The sequence below is a fragment of the Carassius auratus genome, unplaced genomic scaffold, assembly GCF_003368295.1.
Source record: "Carassius auratus strain Wakin unplaced genomic scaffold, ASM336829v1 scaf_tig00013767, whole genome shotgun sequence".
Classification (NCBI taxonomy): Eukaryota; Metazoa; Chordata; class Actinopteri; order Cypriniformes; family Cyprinidae; genus Carassius; species Carassius auratus.
This window is the reverse complement of record NW_020524440.1, coordinates 1,275,630-1,293,994: the sequence shown is the minus strand read 5'-3', so window position 1 is coordinate 1,293,994 and position 18,365 is coordinate 1,275,630. Positions and strand designations below refer to the sequence as shown.

At 36.4% G+C, this 18,365-nt stretch overlaps 1 protein-coding gene across 1 annotated transcript in view; it reads left to right on the top strand.

The window, feature by feature from the left end:
- The first annotated feature begins 1,336 nt into the window (after positions 1-1,336).
- Positions 1,337-18,365, top strand: part of LOC113074162 (coiled-coil domain-containing protein 120-like) — a 40,642-nt gene continuing 23,613 nt past the window's right edge. Inside the window, exon 1 of the mRNA XM_026246914.1 lies at positions 1,337-1,599. The gene's annotated coding sequence lies outside the window, so the exon portion shown is untranslated. The remainder of the gene's footprint in view (positions 1,600-18,365) is intronic.

Sequence of the window (18,365 nt, the reverse complement as noted above, 5' to 3'; positions counted from 1 at the left end):
CAACTACATGTGTAATATCATGCTTGCAGTTTTAGTCTCACAGTATAAATTGAACTTTATGCATGAAAATATACAGATGGCTTTATATTTCATATCTCGCAAGAGGATCATATGGATGTTGAAAGCCCTGATGTAAGTGTCATTTCAGTAGTTTTCCACAAGAGGACCTTGTTCTCTTAATTTAGCAATGCATGGAGATGCAGCAGATGCTTATGAATTGATCTTTTTGAAGCGACACTTTACTTCTCTCTTAAAAGATTTCCATTATGGAAGACAAAAATGTTATTCCTGTATTTGCTGTGACTCTTGGAGACACCTGGAGTCAGTTCTTATGGGTTGAGCACAGTGAGTCGAGAGAGAGAGAGAGAGAGAGACTCATTCATGGTGTTGTGCATCGATCCTGAATGAGCTGCTTTGTTTCCATACGGAAGTGAGAGAAAGTGACCCCAGTGGCCTTCCGTCTGATATCTGGCTTTTGCATTCAGTCTCAGCCTGATATTCATATCCTCCGTGAATCACTATTTTAGCATGTGTGCTTTCAGTGGATCTGCCAGATTCCACTTACAAAGAGAAAGAGGCTTTCAAATGTAGAAAAAAAACAACCTAATTTAGTAATTTCATTGTTACATTTGTGTATTCTTTTGCATTAAAGAGCTAGTTCACCTTCAGTTGCTGGTCTCCACTGACTTGCATAGGTCTTTTCTCTCCATATTATGGAAGTCAGTGGAGACCAGCAGGTGAAGGTGCGCTATCTCTTTAAGATACGGCTACAGCTTTTGAATTTTTTGTGCAGGATTTCAGGCCTGTGTTGAGAACCAAACCATCAACAAATCAAACTCAAGCAGAGATATTGAATGGGAAGCTGATTTATCCACCAATACTTAATCTCCAACAAGGCTTTATGGATTATGGCTGTGGTTTAACCCCTGAGATGCCAGAAGGGTCAAGTAATCAGGCATCAATCAGAGAATTAATAACACAGCTGATGCATAACAATTTACAGTTTCATATATATTTATATATATAGAGAGAGAGAGAGCGAGAACATTCGGTATTTAAATAATAGTATAATTATATATATATATATATATATATTACATTACAAGTATGAGTATTGTATATTTACTCAATTAGATTGATGTGCTTTAAATATTTTTAAATTCAATAAATTAAAGTTTTTATGTACATTTTTTGTGTGTGTGTGTGTGTGTGTGTGTGTGTGTGTGTGTGTATATATATATATATATATATATATATATATATATATATACACACACACGCATATATTTCACTATTTGTGTTTCCAGTACTGTGGCACTGAACGGGTTAATCGAGACACAAGCCACTAAATGTGGATGAAATATGATTGGTTTGGTTCCTGTGTGTAGATCAAGGCAGGATAAAAATCTCCAGCCCCTGGAGATGGAGGGTGTAGAGTGGCTGTGTGTGTAAACACAGGGGTGTGTGTTGAAGAAGAGTCGATGATCATCATGATCTGGAATCTTGCAGCTCAGTGAAGGACTAAAGACGCTCCGGAGATGCTCGTGAGATGATGCAGAGGGACGCACGTGGATGGCAGAGACTCCAGCATCCTCTCAGGTATTTAGGAACGGCCAGATGTTGTGATCGGATGTTGCATTGAGGAGCTGCTCTGTTTGCATGCAGCACATGGTCCGCGGTGCAAAACAAACACGTTTGAGAATGAATTCCGCGACTATGTGCTGTTACATACACACGTGCTGTGTGCAGAAATGAAGTTTAATTATTTTGCGTGCGTTATTTCAGTCTGAATTTATCGATGTTTAGTACTGATGCTGAAATTGACATTTATATTGTGACTGGTTTTTAAGAATTAATATTAATTCATATATATAGTGTGTATGTGTGTTTTTGCGCATTGTTATGGTGCTGTATAAAATCTGACCCCTGATCTCAGTGCGGTTGGCAGTGTTTGGCGATTTGAGTGTCCTCGCCCCAGATCCACGCGCAGGATCAGGTATATTAATGGGGTCACACATGCACCTCAGCGCGTTAACTGTTGTGCTAATTAATAGCAACTGTGTTTACTTATTGTGTTAATGTGTTTAGAGTAAAGGTGTAACTCGATGTGTGCAGTTTTTGGGCATGGACACGCGTGGGAATGTTGCGTTGCTCCTGCGCGGAGAACTTGGGCGTGTTCAGTTTTTATCCGCGCGCAATTTCATCGTTAATGTTTATAACAGTGAAGTGATTTTTCTCGAACCATGGTTATTAAACCTCAGCTAAGAATTTAACTCATTAGCTATTGCAGACCCAATTCAAACATTATTTTTAATATGAATTTAGTCGTACCTCATTTTATATTTAAGTTTTATGTGATTGCAGATAGACATTGTGAATATTTGCTATTTATTTTGTTATTTTAGTAATTTTACATTTGGCTATTTCAGAGTTCTCCTGAAACCGCAATTTCTCAAATATTTATTACACTATATATTGATAAATCCATCATTTCACTAGTTAGAGGTAACTGAATATTACCTCACCTGAATCTGTTCATAGATTTGTGTTGGATGTTATCTTTGGAATGGACATATAGATATTTTATTTGTAAACATCATACTTTTTTTTTGTTGTTATTGCTTATTTCAGTTAATGGCACCCACATAAAAAATCTGACCAAAATTTCTCTGTGTTCACATTGCTTAATATTTTCCAAAATCAGATGTCGCTTGTTATGATTTTCAAAGGCGTATAGGATTCAGTAGGGATGCTACCAATATCAAGTAACTACTAAATTGTCCTAAGCAATAATTTTGATCAAACAATTTTATGTCTGCTGCTGTTACGTCCCAACCAATGCCAAAATCAAACCTAAGCCCTTGTATTGATAATATATATATATATATATATATATATATATATATATATATATACATATATATATATACATATATATACATATATATATATATATATATATATATATATATATATATATATATATATATACATATATATACACATATATATACATATATATATATATATATATATATATATATATATATATATATATATAATATATATATATGTTTTATAATAGTGGAGAGTGTTAACTCACGCTAGTTACTTTCACTAAAAAAGACCTGTTCACGGATTGATTTAGTGACCCTCACTGTCATACAGTATGTGTATTGTCATGAAACATTTGAGAACAGTGATGAACGAGTGCTAGGAGTGTGTGGGTCTAAACCTTAACCTTACCACTATTCTTTGGCTGCCTTGCAAGCAATGCTATTTGCTCCTGGAAATATAATTTTAAACAGAATATCCAGCTAAGAGTTCCTCACTGAAACTCAATGTGAATGTTCTTTGTACAAATTTGCAAGCATTTGCACATTTGTGTAAATATCTGGAAGCTCTTTTGCTGGATCACTCTCATATATCAGTGATAATCTAGTTGAAGGGTTTCAGAAAGTAAATATGAAACTAAAAACTAAGCTGTATTTATGAAACACCGTTACACATGATGTTTCTCCTAAATAGTTTGCCACACTTTTATGATGCAAACACTCACTATAACATAAATATTTGAAGTCTCTCTGTGTCTCAGATCTCAAATACGCTGTCATGTGAAAGTAATATTATCACTAAACGTCTAATACATCATGACTCGCTCTTTAGCTGGAGGAGCCAAAATCTTAGCCCATTATCCTCTTTACAGATCATAAGTGTAATCAGAGGATTACGCTGAACTGCAGAGAAAGAGAGCAGCTCTGAATTTGCAAACTGGGTTACGCCGCTACGGGGTGAAACGGTCTCGCTGAGTATAATTCTGCTAACCTATATTAAAAGGAGCGCTCACACTAATCATTCCCTTCCTGCCCTTATGAGAGGGTGTGTGTGGATCTGTTGAGCTGGTGAACTGATTATGTGAGCCAAACGCATGGGTGAGGTCTGGAGGAACCTGTGCCGGTGTGGTTTTAGCTCTGTTTTGTGTCTGGATGGGTTATCTGGTGTATGTTTGGCTAATCTAGCGCAGAGGATGTTGGAAGCTTTCAAGGACAGGTGGATTTTCAAAAATGTGGCATTTATATGATGCTGTATGGATGTAAGAGGTCAGGTGAGGATACAATGAGAAAAGACAAGAATAGATACAATCCTCTCATTCTCTGGAGAAAATATTGAGGCTTGTCTTTGGAAATCTCTCAGGAACCATGCTGACGTGTTATGGGTGGTCGCCAGTGTGTTGCTATGCTGTTGCTGGGAGTGTTCTGGGTGGTTGCCAGGGGGTTGATACACTGTTGCTAGAGTGTTGCCAGGGTATTGCTTTGCCATTGCTAGGAGTGTTCTTAGCGATTGCCAGGGTGTGGTTATGGTATATATTATTAAAACTCAGTCACCACCACGTTAGCTAAGCATAAGCATGTTAAAGTGACAGTTTTCCCAAAAATAAAAATACTGCAATCCTTTACTCACCCTTGTGTCATTCCAAACATGTATGGTTTTCTTCATTGACTTTTATTGTTCTATTTTATTATTTAATGGACTTTCAAAGCCATGATTCCCATTGACTTGCATTATATGACTGACAGACTGCAACAATTTTAGTTAAAAATCTTTTTTTGTGTTCTACTGAAGAAACAAAGTCACCTACATCTTGAATGCCCTTGGGCTAAGCAGGTAAACATCACATTTATATTTTTGGGTGAACTATACCTTTAAGACTTAGGGTTAATGGTTTGTTCAGATCTCTAACCCTAAGAGCAACATAAATGTTTGCCTTAAGACGAATGATCCAAGAGAAACAGAAAAAAGAGGCTATAGACAGATAAAGAAAATTCCAAAGTAGAGATCAGAGATGAGGAGAGAAAGAGATTGTGTGTAGAGTAAAAATTGCAACAGTCAAACCTCTCGTTGTCTAATTAGACATTCAGAGCAGAGCGGCTTGTGTTACTGGAGGCTCAGGGAATATTTTCAGCAGCCTCTAAATCAAAGTGGCCTCTATCCCTGTCTCATCCCTTTCTCAGTCAACACACAGGCCAGGATGTGCTATAGGAAAGAGTGTGGGTTGCTTTGTGCATAATAAAGAGTTTCCTGAAGTGAAGGTGCGTAGCTTAGCCCTCAGAAAATTTGCTTTTGAAATCCCTGGAGGACAAAACTACATGGATGTGCAAAGACTTTTAAAGGAATAGTTCATCCAAACAACTCTACTCATTCTCAGGCCATCCAATATGTACAGTAGATATGTTTCTTTCTTGGGAACAGATTTGGAGAAATGTAGTATTACATCACTTGCTCACCAAAGAAGTGCTCATCTCTGCAGTGAATGGGTGCCGTGAGAATAACAGTCCAAACAGCTGATAAAATCCATTGGTGGGCAAGTGATGTAATGCTAATTTTATCCAATTCTGTTCCAATGAAGAAACAAACTTAGTCAGCGGAGATTATGTGAACTAGATGCCCCTGCAAAGACCTCGTCACCTTGATGCCCATCAGCATAAGACCACGGGAACCAGACAATTCCTCTGCACAATCTGACCTGTGTTGCCATGCCATGCTGGTTTCATCTGGCCAGAGGAGAACTGGCCTCCAACTGTGCCTGGTTTCTCCCAAGGTTTTTTCTCCAAGGTTTTGGTTCCTTGTCACTGTCCCTTTGGCTTGCTTAGTTGGGGACGCCTGACTGATTGCACGGACACTATTGAAAGAGAGCTGAGCTGGATGATGGCATCAATTAATCATCAAAGAACTGACTTAAGCTAGAAAAATGACTCTTTGTTATTATCCTCTTGCATTATTGACCAACTATTTTCCTGTTTGACACTGTAAAGCTGCTTTGATACTATCAGTATTGTCTAAAGCACAATACAAATAAAGATGACTTGACTTGATTTATCAGTCATCTTGGATAGAGGACAAATATAGCAAGTTTTCATTTTTGGGGGTACTATTCCCCACAGCCAGAGTGGACCCTTTAGAGATGTGTAATGTTTGGCCGCTCAAGAGGTTTGGGGTAGATAAGGACGTGCAGTGGTGTTCACAGCGTCAGCGTCAGGGTGTCAGTGACAGAGCTGGGTCAACACTCAGGTCTGCGCCTCTCGCTCTGGGCTCAGTTTAATGAGTTTGTAATCACTCTCATGTCAGAAGGATGCTGGTGCCCTGGAGGCTTGGACGGTGTCAGAGCACTTAAGGAGCGCTGGAATTCATTCTGCTGAGACTCACGCTGTGCTGCTGCGCTGTTATTAAAATATGAAGGCTTATGAGTGATTCCAAAAGAAAAGAACACCTAAACCCCATGAAAGCGAACTACACAAATATTTGTCATACCTTCCGAAGAACAATAAATACACCTTTGGTCTCCTGTGTGCTTGAGAGAGAGGCATGGTAATGTGAAACAGCTCTAGGGAATCGGACAGTATGAAATCAGGTCATGTTGATCCAAGAAACCAAATGCAAAAAGTAGATTCTCATTTAGAAAAAGGATGAGATCTGCTTTTCTATATATTTAGTCAGGATGGAGGGCATATTTATTTATTTATTTATACCTTTATTCATTCATTCCTTAAACATTTTTATTTATTTATATTTGTTTATTTAAATATGCCTTCGATCTTGTTAGTTTTTGTTTATTCTTTCTACTATTTATTCATTCTTTAATTCATTCATTCATTCATTCTGTTTGTTCATGTGAAGCGGTAGTACACCTAAAAATGTAAAATTCTGTAATCATTAGAAAAATAGTTTTGAAAAGAAGATGGTTTGAGAAAAAATAATAATAATAGTTTATTTTGAACATTTTGTCCATCCATTGAAAGTCAATAGGCTCCAATTTAAAAAATCTCATATGTAGTGTTTTGTTCAAGAAATTCATGCATATTTGGAATAACATGAGGGTGAATGATTTTCATTTTAGCTGAACTATCCCTTTGAAGTGAATGAAAATACTCTGAGAGACACTCTTGTGTTTGTGTGGTGTTGATTGTTCAGCCTGGAAACGTTATAAATATGTCTTTGAATTATTATTATTATTATTTTTAAACACTGCCTTGTTTTCATTCTCATTAAGTTAAGCATCATGTCAACACTGTGGATATCAAGATACAAAGTTCATATTTAAACTAAATCTCAATCAACAGATATAAAGCATCTTTGCTGATATCGATTGCTCATCTTAATCTTAAAAAACTGTGTGATGATCTTGAAACCAACTAAAGTCAAATGGACTCAGACAGACATAGGATCCTCTTAGACTGTGGTAACATACATGAATATCAATGTGGTGAGATTAATTTTTAATGAGGCTAGTGTGTACTCAGCATTAAATCACTTGCCTTGCCTTGCTTGCATATATATATTCAGTCTTATTAGCTGATATTGTGTGGTAAATATTTCCCTGTAGGTAAAAATAATTTTTCTCCTGAGAAAAAGACCCTGTTATCTTCTCAAGACATTTAAAGGAGACCTCAAACATTGCATTAAATTATTTTAAGAACAAATCTATGAGCTATTGCTTGCTATGCACATTTATTTGATAGATATTACTATGTCAACATTCGTCTCATTTGCATCTAATAAGAAACTATTTTAGTTTCATGAGAAATGGAATTGTCTTCTGGGGAATAATGATCAGTGAATCTTTCTTTGTTGTAAACTACAGTAATAAATGTTTCATTGACTATTTGGCTGCAGGTTTGCTTTAATAAGGTGAGAAGCATTTTTTTACTAGAGCCCAAACACTGACGCAGTCTCTGTTGTCTAACTGCTGTTTTAGGGGATCAGCTGATGGATGTGTGTGGTATAGAGTTTAAAAGATTAGTGGCTTTCAAGGGCTTTTCCCACGTCCTCTAGAGCATTAACTCCTGGAAGGACAGAGCTGTGCCTCAAAACCTGCCACTTAACTCTAGCTGTTTGGGTTACAGGAGCTTTGAAGCTGGTTTTCTACACCCCACCATTAGCTAAAGCACGCTGACGTTCTACAGATGAGAGTCACACACCTGAATGCACAGCCATTATAATAATATATAATTACATTTATATGTAAATATGTATGCAAATTTAAATTTCATATGAATACATATCAGCAGTTCAGTGCTGTGTAGAATCTCAGTTCACAGTGTGTTTGGGCATATATATTGTATATATGCATAATACATTTTATAAACATTTTAATTATTTTTATTCTTATTTTATTATTATTATTTTAAACTGCTGTGCAAATATTTTATTTATTTTTTATTTGTTATTATTTTACAAATTCCCAGAACCCAGCTCAAAGCTCTTTTTTGTTGTTGTTGTTGTTGTTGTTGAGATATCAACCTCAAATTTGGAACACCACTTATTTAGATTTATAGCTATGATTTTACAGTAAATCATGTTTTAAAAATATACAAATATATATTTTTAAATATAACAATTTAACAATTTTTCAATTTAAAAATGGTATTTTTGTAAATTTTTCATCATTTAAACTTAAACTTCTATAACTTTTTTTTTCACTTCAATAATCTGGCAAGTGTCTTCTTTAAAACGAGACCTTAAGTCTGTGCTCCAAAGCATTAAAAATATATGATATTTTAGGTCTATGCTCAAAAAGTGGTTACATTAATTACATAACTTACATTAATATATACTTCATAGAGATAGGAGAAAAGAAAAAAATCACTTTATGTTTAATTGAGTAATGAGTAATGCAGCCTAGCATGCATGTAATGTGCAGGTTAAACTGGTTTATATTAGATGCATGTATTTGCACTTAAAGGACAACAAGAGTCCCTCCAGAGTAATCCTTTGACTGATGGGCGTGTTGGACACAAACTGATTCCTGCAGCTCTCCTGAAAGCCTCATGGGATAGAAAGAAGGGCATAGTTGAAAGAAATCATCCGAGTGAAGCAAATAGAGGAGACAGTTTGGAAGGCAGTGTGGCCAATGGCTACGACGGCTCAGGGGAATTTAAAATGACCTGTCCGAACTCTAAAAGCGGGTAACTTTGTGGACAGACATCTATAAACGTGGCTTTATTTGTTTGAACATGCTCCTTGAGAAGATTTGCAAGGTTGCCATTTTGTGCGGTTTTGGCCATTTGAGTGTCTCATTGAATGAATCTGACCTCACCGGTTCAGTACCGACATCTGGATGAGAGTCAGTCACCCAAACATGACGGTGACGGCCCAGATCCGCCCTCCCTGTGCCAGCACCTCAGGGGTGAAAGGTTATTGGCTGTGCAGTCAGAGCTGCCAGCCTGCGATATGCCACTATTTTTAGTAGGGGATTTTTCACGTTGTTGCCATGCAGCAGTTAGACTCCCGATCGCTCTCAGCTCAATGTGTAGCTCCTGCTCAATGTGCAGTTTAGCATTGCAGAGCTGTGATGTAGAACTGTGACGGATCTCTAAGCTTCACTCAGGCAGAAGAATGTAGGTCATATTATAAAGCAAACACCTAGAGAGGCAGACAGAGAGACTGGCTACAAGGCATTAAAACCTACTCCAGCATGCACATTTTAAAGATGTTTCCTAACTTGCCGTAGGCTGCATCGTGAAGGAGTGAACCAGAGGATGAGCAGGAGCAGGACGGTGTGTGCGACTGTAGCAGGGAAAGAAAACCTCTCAAATGCTGTGCAGTATAGTGTCAAGAACTAAGGAAGGAATGAGCACAGTTACAAGGCACTCAGTTAAACAAAAGCAAGCGTAGCACATGAAGCGTTCCTGCACCTCCAGATACAAACAGATGCAGTTATGTCTTCATCACGTGCTCTGACTTGCACAATCCTGTCCTTGCATCCTCCGTTTGCAGATGCAGAATGTGTTGGAGACAGAATATCTTGCACTGTCTCACAGTCGGACAGAGCTTTTTAATCATGGAAAGAAAAAGGAGTTCTGTCTATAGGAGATTTATTTATAGACAATGTATTTGCTTCTTTTGCTCAGCTTAGACAAACATCTGGGTTATCCTCTAATTTTTTTCAGGTATTTACAAGTATGAAATTATGTTAAGTAATATCTCTAATTTTGACATTTACAAATACCCTGAATATCTTTATTCATTTATGACCTCTGAACTCGGCTCGAAGGGTTTTGTTTCTAAATATGTTAAATATTTGAATGATTATAGAACTCCTTTTACACAATACTTAAAGATAAGTATAACTAGGATAGCTATAGGGATAGATATTTCAGAAGATAATTGGACTAAGGCCCTCCAAGGTATTAGGTCTTGCTCCATCAACTCTAATTTTCCATTTATTCAATATAAAGTTGTCCATAGATTGCACTACTTTTGTACCAAATTACGAAATGTCTTAAATGCAAGTCCAATGACGGCACTCAAAGGTACTACTCAAAGGTACTTAAGATTGATTTTCCTCATGACCCTCTTATTGCAATATTAAGTATAGTTTCAGTTAGATCCAAACAGTTAAATATGGGAAGACCATAGCAAAAAAAGACAATTAACTCGCAAAGAGTCTTCGGGTTCAGGTTTTTCGTGACAGCAGCAATGGATACAGAAATTAGATAACAATATTTTCATGTAAACGGGTTGTCTATCTTTCTGTTTGAATTTCTGTTATGAATGGCTCTTGTTTTGCTGCATAAAAATCATACTTAAATTATGATGACAAATTAATTAAATTCTTTTCTCTAGCTGCAGCATGCTGCTGTAAAAGATTAATTATAAGCAATTAATTTCTCTTGGCAGTTGGCACATGTTGTGTAGACTGTAGAGATTCGTTGTTGCGGTGTGAATTATTGTTAGAGTGAAGCCAGGTGGTGATCTATTTATAAAACGCCCTTCTGAGCATGTTCTGAATTTTAGGACTGTTCACACCTCTAGAAGTGCTGCAGCCAGGTTGTTGTAGTGCTGCTCCTTGCCACAGAGGGCGCACTTGTACTTTAAATATTATTTGCACACAAACATTTGACTTGATTTTTCACTCATCAAAAACGATAGGATTTACTAGCATAATTTCAGATCTAAAATACAAATATTAGGAAATGGAATGAGCAGGAACTTGGTGGTACAATATTATATTATTCTGGTCATAATATTGTATTGTTGTAATGTATAAAATATTTACCTGCCTCAGGCTTTTGGGATGTTTAGTGTTAACTACTATTATCTACTTTGAGCTTTTTACTGCACTGCAGTGCTTCATTCAGTCTTTGGCTGTAGTTGCTCGTGTCTGTATTTCAGGAGGTTGCTGATATACTGTAATCTGTCCATTCTTGGCAGGGATGAAATTCCATGGATCCATCACAGTGTGAAAAGCTTTACAGCCCATTACCAAAATCTGTCCTACCTTGAGTTTTGGACACCCTCCAGTGATGGAGCATCACAGATGACTTGGCAATTTCCGAATTCAGATAATTCAGTTACATCAAACATTCTGTCATTTTTAGACTCTTTGATACCAAATCAGAAACCTAAGTTTTAATATTAAAGCTTGCTAAGACATTTCCTCTGATAAAATACCGCAGAACAAGCTGGATTTCTTTTTTCTCCACAGTATGCCTATGGTTCTGTTGACTGATGTCTTTGTTTTTCATGCTTATAATCATCAGTGCTGTTGATTTGAAGCCATATTACCTGCATTCCCCGTGCTGATGCCCAGAGAGCTCTTCTGAAGGCTGAGGGAACTACAGGTCTTGACAAGTTAACAGAGCGGTGAAGTGTTTGGGTTATTTTTCAGAGTTATCTCAGCTTCCCTCATGAGCCCCAGCTGTTCAGCCCCTCTGCAGCACACAAACACTAGCAGACTGGGATTAAAGCAGGTGTGTTCGGCCATTTCATCTCATCAAATATAACATGACTAACATCTCTGTCTGCTAATAGCGTCCAGATGCGGTTGAAACAACCCCCAATACCCCTTTATGTGCAGCCTTTGTGCTGATTGTATCCAAACATTAGGCACATGCACACCAAGAGATACAACTATTAAGATAACAATAACAATATCTATTATCTTTAACTATATATGTCTGCCGCTTTAAATGCTCGAGCTTTTAAAGCAGTATGGATTCTGATTGGCTGTCCATTTTTATCGTTTGGGCGATTCTCCCGCCATCTCCTCCCCAGACTTGACACTCATGCAGGTTGCCAGATTTAGGACACACAACAGGAACAAGCACAATTGACAATGGAAGGCGAAGAGCCTTATTAATGGGTGATAATACATGGGGCAACTTTTTGAGCAATGTTGTCACCAACGGGCAACCTGATGAGACACAGGGCCATTGACCGATCTAAAGTATCCAAATAGACATTTGTTATCCATTTTCAATGTGAAAGCGCCCAAGCAACATTGGCAAAATTGCTCAAAAAGTTGTCCCGTGTATCATCAGCCTTAGACATTGTACGATGATGAATGGAGGCCTCTGGTCACAGAGCTTTTTAGATGGTTTTCAATGCTTTTTAGGTCAGGTATAATCTTCGATCTCTAACCAAGGTTGTTTGCTGGCTACCATGGCTGCAATATGCTGTGTTTTCCACCAACTGGCAACCCATGGGTGTTCAAATATCTCTGGGTTAACTGGAATTGGATGGAATCATACAAAATAGGGATGCACCGATAGGATTTTTTTGGGGCCGATACCAATTTTAACAAACAATTATTGGCCGATACCAATGCCGATATTTGTCACCTCTTCTCTCATTTGAAATTTTGCCATCTAAATAGTATTTTGGTCATGTTTTTAAATCAGCAAAGTTCTAAAACACCTGCATTAAATTATATTAGCAGTTTTATTGCTGCTCCATCAAATAATTTCTAATGAACATGGATTGGATCCGTTTAATATTCAGCAGGTCTACATAAATACAACAGGAACAAAGAGATCTGTATATATTTGTTTACTGTCAGCTGTAATAAGTGGCTCAGTGCCTTCACGGTTTGTTTTATCAAACCAACGCTTTTTCCTTATAAAGCTGATATGCCGATGGTTGCGAATTGAGGAAAAATTGGCCGATAAATATCGGCGGCCGATACATCGGTGCATCCCTAATACAAACAAAAACAAAAACAGGTGTTCTGACATGGAACACACATTTCCAAGTAAAATAACTGTCTCTAGCATTGAACAAGTATGTTTTCTAAATATCACACCTTTATAGTTGTGATGTGGACACTGATATTCTTTTAAATTTTGAACGATTTCTAAAATGATATCTTTATTGTTGTATTTAGCCTTAATACTTTGTGATAATGTTGTGTTATGTAGTCTGCAGATGTGAGCTTGATAAGTTGGCACTGCAGCAGCTGCTGGCGGAGGAGGGTGAGCAGAGGACACACTGTTTGGATTTTTCTTCTTGGTAACTCGCGCCCCTCCCGATCGGAATCAAAGCGCAGCGAAGAGTAACGCATGCTGTTTGAAGCTCTGCTCACAAGTCTACATTGACTCCTAACGGGATCGCACGCTCAACCGCCAAGAGCCAGAGCGAGAAATTCTTCCAGGGCAGTGGGGCACTGCATGAAATAATAATCAAAACACTTAGATGAAAAATGTTGTGTGGCTGAGACTGCTATGGTGCTGACAGAAGCTTTAATCAGAGGAATTTAATATATTCAAACAGTCTCAATGTGGACACAGACTAAAGTTTCTATTGTGCAGAAATTGTCTATAGCAGTGGCACAGAACTAGTTTTGCTCATGACCCAGATTTTGTGAAGTTATGACCCAGAACAGTACCAGGCTTGTTAATAATAAACAACAATGGCTTTATAATAAGACTTAAAATTATTAATATTATCTTCACATAAACTGAATAGGAAAATTATCTCTTTATAAATTCTCATTAGATATTATTGCACAGTAGTTTTTACAGTAACTTGAGTAGTTTGAGTAAAAGTTTGATAAGCACATTTATTATAATAATTAATCTTAATTATTAATGATTATATGTTGTTTAGTTGCATTTTACATTTCTCTCTCTCTCTCTCTCTCTCTCTCTCTCTATATATATATATATATATATTTATTTTTAATTTTTCTATTTTATAAATTAATTATAAATTATTATATATATATTTTTTCTATATTTATAATTTGCATTTATAGACTAATTTGCATTCTATATATACACACAATTTATATATTTTTGTTATTTTCTTATATTTTATAATTAATTATAAATTATTATTATATTAATTATTTGCATTTAAATAATAATTAGCAGTTTATATGCATTTACATGATGTATTTTTCCTTGGTGTCTGCAATCTTTCAGAACAGAAGTGTGACTCATTTGCGGATCTTGACCATTTGAGAACCACCGGTCTATTGGATGTTGACACTCATACTAGTCATTTATGGGCTTAGAGATGAATGTATGTTTATGTTTTGTCGCAGGGGCAGGCAGTTCATCCAGTGGTTCATGACTTTAAGAGGAAGTAGAGGAAGCTTTGCCCAGGGATGTTCACATGACCGAACGCTTTACTGTCATCCTGTGTGGAGTGGTGTGCAGTTGAGGGCATGCACGTCTCCAACACCACAATCCCTGAACATTTTTTACTCCCATAGAATAGAAAGAGCACAGACTTTTCACTCCGTAGTTCTGTATAGATACAGGACACTATGGGTAGAAGTTTACTAATTTAATACATCTGTTACTGTTATGCAGGATATGTACAGAATTTTAAAAATAATAGTTATTTGTATTCAGGCATGGAAATGATGTTGAAGTGTTGCAGATGGTTGCCAAGGTGTTGCTATGCATTTTTGTCCACCAGGTGGCAATATTTCTAAGTAATAATGCACCTCTCCTGAACAAGCTAAGGTACATTTGACTCATTATATACTTGTTAGTTGATTACATAATTATTATTTTTTTATGTGCTGAGTGCTGACACCATAACAGCGATGGAAATATATTTTTGTATCATTGTAAACTCATAAACTATATTACAACCCAGCTCTTTATCTGCTAAATTTGACTATATGGCATGAAGATATTAAGATATTATAAACATTAATATCATGATAGTCTTTAAAGCTGCTTTGAAACTATATTGTGCACTATCAGGCATAAAAGTACAAAAAATTGTACTGGTGTAGTAGCTTTTCAAAAGTTGCTTATTTGTACCCTATTTATCCATAAATGATGCATATTTGTAACTTAAATGGTACATATTTAGTCAATTTTAGTACCTTAATAGTGCAATTTTGTGCCTTTTGAAAGGATACAACCCTGGTGACCGCTTGTGCACCTTTTTTCTGAGAGTGTGAAAAGAAAATACATTTGACTTGATTTAACAATAAAACATTGATGTCTTTGTACGTCATAAGAGGAGATGAGGTTCATTTAAGGTGGGACAGAGAATCTGGCATGAGCCGTGGTGATTGGGACACCCGAAGGGAGATGTTTGCCATCTGTTTAACAAATCGTGACATAAACGCTCTCCACCCCCTCCTGATTCTCACAGGTGTTTGTCATTAGCCAAGACCACAAATGCTGCCCAAAGGGAGTGACCTTAAACCCAACAGCTGCCCATTCAAGAACCCCAACATAAAACAGAGCGGTGCTCAAAGAATGATATCACCACTACCACAGACTGACGACTACAGTGCCCATCCATCCACCAAAACAAATGGACTGAGAGGGATATTCTATGGTTCTTCCTTAAGCGTTGGCATGAGATGAAACAAAACCATGCTTCCAGGCCTGCAAGCCGAACTGCTTATTATAACATCTAAATCCCAAGCCATAATGATGTGGAAAGGACTTTAATTATTCATATACTGGTACACCAAATGTTAAGAACAGAATATATGTAAAGTTGTGTTTTCAAACTGCACTTTAAGCGGATTTTAACAAATGCACTCGCACTTCTTTGATGTCTGAGTTTTCATAGGAACAAGGGAGATTTATGAGTCTAAGACAAAAGCTTCACAGCAGCCAGGCATCATATGAGGGAGATCTTGGGGTAGCAGCTGATTTTGACATATTTAATGCTGCTCTTTTATGTTTCATGCCAGTTGGCTTGCTTCCCTTTCCATCTTTCTTTTCTAAAACCTCTCCAGGAGTCATCCAGGGAAAAAAGCCCCTCAGATCCAAACTCTAAATGCTCCTCTACAGTAATCCACAGCTTCACGCTCACAGTGGGGAGAGGACAGGGTTTATCTGTGTGGTCACAGCACTGCAGATAAGAGTCCAGTGATCTACTTAACACCTACTGAATCTACTGAAGACACAACAGTGTAAACACTGAGGCTGTAGCTGCCATCTTGGGAGTACAAATACATTTTTGTGTTGTCATAAGGTGTAAACTTTATTATTATTATTATTTTTTTTTTTTAGTCTGACTAAATATGACTAAAAGGGATGAAGTTATTAAAATATTATTAACAATAACATAATGTTTTTTTTGTTTTGTTTTTTTGTAAAGCTGCTTTAAAATAATGTGTATTGTGAATCACTGGGTGATAATGTAGTTGATAATTACTAGATACCACTTTAGCATACTGTTAGTATACAGGTACTGTTTTATACTTATGAAATTTATGTATTTATAATGTTGTTGTTTTTTCCAAGACAATGACAACTGTTTCTAATTCTTTTGGACTTGCATTAAATGATTTTGGCAAACAAAAAATGATCTTTTCAGTAATTCACATGCAAGTGAATGAGGTTTTTGTCTTGGTTTTAGAATTTTTTTTTCCAGAAATCCTCTTATTTTTTTAATAAAATGCTTATTTTAATATTCCAATGCAAAAAGTTTTATTTGAGCTGTCAGTTGGGTAAATCATCCTTTTTAAAAGTGGGACTTTTATTAAGTGGATGAACATTAATTATTTAAATCCTGTGGGTGGATTTTCTCTAAATCAAATCAAATAATTTATAAAAAAAATAAAAATAAAAAAATAACAAATTATTTTGGTTCTTGAAACAAAAAAGATTTTTAAATACAATTGTATAAAATATAAAAAAATGACAAACTGAAATTAAAGACCTATAAAAACAAAAACTAATAAAACACAAAAAAATTACAAAAACATGCAACAATACCAAAATTTTAACTAAAATAAAAAATATATTAATAATTCAAAATATTAAATCAAAATTATAATACTATGTCAATGATACTAAAATAAAATATGGAATGATTGGAAACAGGAATAATCTACTGAGTGCAGGATGGCTCATCAATACTTATTTTGTAATTTTTATTCCCAAAAGAGTGCAATTGAAATGCACATGCTAATTCGTTCATTTTTAGGAGTAAACTTGCATACAGATTTTCTCAGAGCTCACAGACATGGATAAGAAAAGTTTTTTTTTTGTGTGTGTTTTTTTAAAAGAGTGTGTACTGTAAATGTTGCATTAGTGTCACATTATTTTCAGGCTGTAAATTGTCATGATGTTGATTGGAGCATCTGATAATGGTTAATTGGATAAGCACAAAGCTGGAACCATGACAGCGCAGACGGTGGTGCGGGATTGTCAGTCTCATTAGGAGGAGACCGTTGTCCCGTCCTGTGGAGTGATTGATGAAGAGGCAGAGGGGTCTGGTCCCAGCAGGGTTTCTCTACGTCTCTCTGTCCTCCAGCAGGATTCGTTGTGAGAATGTTCTTGCGGAGAATTCCAGGAAGGGCAGGAGATGCACTTTGTTCTGATCTCCAGCTGAACTTCCCTTCATTGAAATCCTCGCGCTCAAATTTAACTGCAGCACTGATGTAAATCCCAGATGACAGGCTCTCCTGTACAGTAAAGCTCTCGCACACCACACTGACCATTAGAACCCAGAAGTCATCTGTAATCCTGCCTCACTTCATGCCTAATTATATGGTGAGAGACAAGCATAAAAAAACTAGCTGGTTAAGATCAAACCATCTAATTAATGGATTAAAGGCAGAAAACCTGCTTCCAAACCCTTTTAGGAATAGTTAATTATGGATCACTGCTATATCAGAATCTTCCCAAATAAGTTTATTTATTTATTTTTTATTTTTTAAATATAAATATAATGAGAATCACATTTCAGGAACATTAACAGCAGTCATGTTGAGCTGTGTCTGTTTTCTCAATACTGTAACAAGGACAAGGTTCTAGTCAATGCATATTAAAATAAAAATATATATAAAAAATCACAACTTGGAAATTGCATTAGATATATATATATAGAGAGAGAGAGAGAGAGAGAGATTTATTTTTTTTTTTTTACATGACTGTGTATTATTTACCCTTTTTTTTTTTTTTTTGCAGTTGTTTCAGTGTAATATAAGCCGTGGGCAGCTTAAAGGATCAAACTGTTGTTTCATGTAGATGACATCCTTTACATGTGAATAGCAATGCCTTTTTAAAGCCAATTGGTTTGCAAATGAAGGCACAGCTCTGTCCCTTTGGGGAAACTGAAGGTAGCCGAAACACAGTCTCAGTTTTCCCCACCTAGCT